This window comes from Canis lupus, chromosome 6, assembly GCF_003254725.2.
Source record: "Canis lupus dingo isolate Sandy chromosome 6, ASM325472v2, whole genome shotgun sequence".
NCBI classification, from domain to species: Eukaryota; Metazoa; Chordata; class Mammalia; order Carnivora; family Canidae; genus Canis; species Canis lupus.
The window spans coordinates 66,231,193-66,235,666 of record NC_064248.1 but is presented as its reverse complement, the minus strand read 5'-3'; the positions used below and the strand labels follow the sequence as shown (position 1 = coordinate 66,235,666).

The 4,474-nt window shown below is 38.4% G+C and overlaps 1 pseudogene; it reads left to right on the top strand.

Annotated features, from left to right (window-relative positions):
- Nucleotides 1-224: 224 nt before the first annotated feature.
- Nucleotides 225-801, top strand: LOC112679120 (rRNA-processing protein FCF1 homolog; annotated as a pseudogene).
- The last annotated feature ends 3,673 nt before the right edge of the window (nucleotides 802-4,474 follow it).

Here is a 4,474-nt window from a genome sequence, read left to right as displayed (position 1 = left end):
ACTAAAATGTGGTAGATATAAATTATGAAGTAGGTAGGAACAAACAAAATATACTGTATCTTCCTACAGCAACATGAATATACTTTAAAACTTAAAGTTTACGTGTATATGTATATATATATACATATATATAATCATATATATGGTGAGATTTATATCATAATGCTATTTATAAAAATTTAAAACACATACATGAGAAACAAGAGTGTGGCATGAACGTGGGGAGGCAAAAGAAAGCAAGAAAGTATGCGACCATGAAGCGAATGCTTAGTCTCCAAGATCAGACGCTTAAAGAGAAGGATAGATTAAAACCTAAAAAGAAAGAAAAGAAAGATCTCAGTGCACTCAAGGAAAGAGATGTCTCCCAACATCCTTCCTGCTTATTCTTCCAATATAACATACAGCTGGGCCCACCTTACCACATCCTGGTTGATACCAACTTTATCAACTTCTCCATTAAAGCCAAACTTGACTTAGTACAGTCAATGATGGACTGACTGTATGCCAAGTGTATCCCTGTAGAACTGACTGTGTAATGGCTGAAACTGAGAAACTGGGGCAAAGGTATCAAGTGGCTCTAAGGATTGCCAAGGATCCAAGATTTGAACGATTGCCATAAACACACAAAGGAACCTATGCAGATGACTGCTTAGTACAGAGTAACTCAGCACAAGTGTTACAGTTGACCAGGACCTTAAACGAAGGATCCAGAAGATCCCTGGAGTTCCCATCATGTATATTTCTAACCATAGGTACAACACTGAGCGGATGCCAGATGATTATGAAGCCCCTCGATTTTAATTCTTAAAAGATAGAGTTTTTCTGCCTTCTTCTACCAACTTTTTCTGTTACCAGTTCATATTAGCAATATGCTATAGTATGAATTATTCTTCTTACCCATTTGCTCTGTTACGAGCTGAGTATGGTTAAATATAGTCATTTTTTGATGTTTTGAAATCAGTATTTTGTATCATTTTAAGTATTGTTGCATCTTTCTATAAATCAGATGATTGTATATTTATATTTATATTTATATTTATATTCCCCAAATGAATGAGAACATATAATGTTTGTCCTTCTCCGACTGACTTACTTCACTCAGCATAATACCCTCCAGTTCAGTGAAAGGGAATATAAGGGAAGGGGGAAGAAATGTGTGGGAAATATCAGAAAGGGAGACAGAACGTAAAGACTGCTAACTCTGGGAAACGAACTAGGGGTGGTAGAAGGGGAGGAGGGCGGGGGGTGGGAGTGAATGGGTGACGGGCACTGGGTGTTATTCTGTATGTTAGTAAATTGAACACCAATAAAAAAAATAATAAATAAAAAAAAATAAATAAATCAGATGATTGTAAAAAAAAACAAAAACAAAAAAACAAAACACACACACACAAGAATACAGTACATGTGTTGCCAGGATAGATACATATATGAGGATATATATCAAATACTATTCACAGAAATGTGGATCTGAGATAACAGAGAAAAATCAAGTATACACAGAAATGTTTTGTAAGGACCAATGATGATAATGTGTCATGGGCTAGAGGGAAATAAGCCCACTCCTCTGAACCTGAGGAGTAATAAGAGCAGGTAACCAGAAAGTCAAGGAGAAAGAAATAGAGAGAGGAAGGTCCCTGTACCAACATGAGTCCTCATCAAAAAGCAGAAAATGGGAGGAGATGTGCCTAGGAAAAGAAGACCTGAAATAGATCCCCAAGTCTTCCATCATTCCAGAAAAACATTGGTAATCTTTCCAAATATTTTCCAGGCCTTCTAGAGAGGCTGATGAGCTCAAAGTAGCTGAGAGAGGGGTACCAGATAAAACAAGGTCCCTTTTTGGTGACTGGGGGAACACTATCGCTGTATGTGGCATGAATCACAGAAGCGATGGCCAGTGTCAGCTGTGGATAGAAGTAGTTGATGCCATAGAAAATGAGACCAATGATTAAAGACCTAGCATCATGATTCACATCTCCGCAGAGTCTAGAAGAGGTCAAAGGTTGCTCATCGTCATGAAGGTGCCTGCATTTTCATTGTCTTCACACCATCCAGTTCATGGGGATTCCATAAACCTTCTAATTTAGATGTATTCTGAGGACAAGTGAGAGAGGGACATCCTTTGTTTTAGTAAAAACCAGAAGTGACTAACACTAATTTGAGTTTACTTAGGGGATACTTGAGTGAGTCAGAAATAGGGGCTCAAGTTACAAATTATGTTTAGTAATAGAAAAAAAAGAAAGTTTAATTTCATACATCTGTATTTTGACTGACATTTATAATTAATGTATATATAAACATCAGTTTCTCACTACCTAGAACTCATTTAACTATTAAACTTATCTATGAATTTACATTCAAAGCAGCCTGGAAATTTTGGCTCTGTATACATTATTTTTGCACTGCAAGGAATCATAGCATGCCAGAAACAATGGTGGAGGTTTCCCTTTAATAGGCATGCCACTGGTATTTCAAAATAAATAATACATTCATTAGAAACTGATATGTCAAAAAGCTAATAATGATTCTTGGCTCATTCTTCACACAGTTTTTTGAGGGGACGAGATGGGGAGAGCATGCTTTGCAGTTGGAGACCAGTAGCTTCACAAACATGTGCAATGCACTAAAGATGAAAGGAGGTTCCTTTGAATTAATGGCACAGCTCTAACTTGATCTAACTAGAGCAGTATCAGGGCGAGCCAGCAATGTCACCCCCTTTACATTCCATGGCATGTCTACCTTTCACAAAAAGTAGAATTTTTCTCGGGAGAATTCATCCTGCAGGATAGCGGTTCTGAGCCAAATGCACACACTTCAAGGAAGGAGCTAAGGAAAAATTCAGTGCCAAGTGGGAAGTTTGGCTCTTCAAGTATAGTATTTGAAAAAGTAGATTTGAAGAGAAAAACAAAGGAGCATCGCTAGGAGTACATCATTGATTTGTAAAATTGTGTTCAAGAGTAGAATCCATTTCAATCAAAATTCAAAACTCAACTCTATTAAATAAATCGCCTGACATCAGAGCCGCTCGGTTGAAATTACTTTGGAGGGCAATTGGAAGCACTGGTGCTCAGGCCCACTCAAAGCCAGAAGAAGCCCCCCAAGGCTTTGCAACACCCAAGGACTTTGCTGAGCACACTTTGAAATGACTTTGTAGTGATAGCTATAAAAATATGATAATAGAAGGAAAACCAATACCAAAAGCTACTTTTTATGTATATCTCCCAGGTGCTGAACTCTTAATCACATCACCTCTGTCAATCTTTCTAGCACCCTTAATCCTCAAGTTACAGATAAGCAAATTATGGTTACAATAGGTTAAGTCAGTTGCCAATATTACTAAGCTAATTATTGGCAAAGTTGGAAGAGAAACACAGGCCGCCAGAGTCTGGAAATCTGAGCTATTAATCACTCGGACTATAGACATTTATATTGGGTGACTTCTTGGTCGGTGATGATGTTATGAGGGAATAAAAGGGGCACTAGGTAAAGGTTTCCTTGGAAGGGAAGTGAAGGGTCATAAGTGGTCTAATTTAGGACACACTGGGTGTAAAGTGACTAAGAGGTTTCCAGTTGGACTTGTGTAAGCACCTGGACACACGGACCTAGAGTGCAGGAGAGGTCAGGGTAAGAGGGCAGCAATTTCAGAGCAAAACTATGGGAGATGGGTGAATGTTATGTGGGAAAAATCATGCGTGGAGAGAGGCTGTTATTAAAGCCTCCAAGAACGTTAGCATTGAAGGGGTATTGGAAGGAAGGGGAGTAATTGAGATAAAGTAGGAAAGGATATATTTGCAGAAACCTGGCAAAAAGAGAGGATATAAGTATCAGGAAGGCAGGGCTTGCTATTTTTTCTTTCCTATTTTATTCACTAAGTACCTGAAATAATGCCCCAGATACAGGAACCTATGCTTGGTCCATAGCAAAAGCCAAAGAATAATTGTATAATATAGTTATCAGGAGCAAGTGCTGCAGGGGGAACGTTGCAGTTGAAATGCTCAGGGGACACATATAGATGGTGTCACTCAAATGTCCCTCACACACTCATTTCCCAAACATAAACTCAACATAGTCTACATGCTTTTTTTTTTTTTCCACAAAGTGATTTTCTTTTTTTTTTTTTTTTAATTTTTTATTTATTTATGATAGTCACACACAGAGAGAGAGAGAGGCAGAGAGAGAAGCAGGCTCCATGCACCGGGAGCCCGACGTGGGATTCGATCCCGGGTCTCCAGGATCGCGCCCTCGGCCAAAGGCAGGCGCCAAACCGCTGCGCCACCCAGGGATCCCCACAAAGTGATTTTCAAAAAGGAAGAGTTAATGATAACAATTTTCCATGACTAAAAAAATACCAAATATTTCAGGCATTTCTACATGCTTAAATATTTTCAAACTGGCTTCTTAAAAAGGAGATAATTAGAACACTTCCCCTGAACAAAAATACTAAATATTTCAGAAATTTCTTACCAAAAATGTA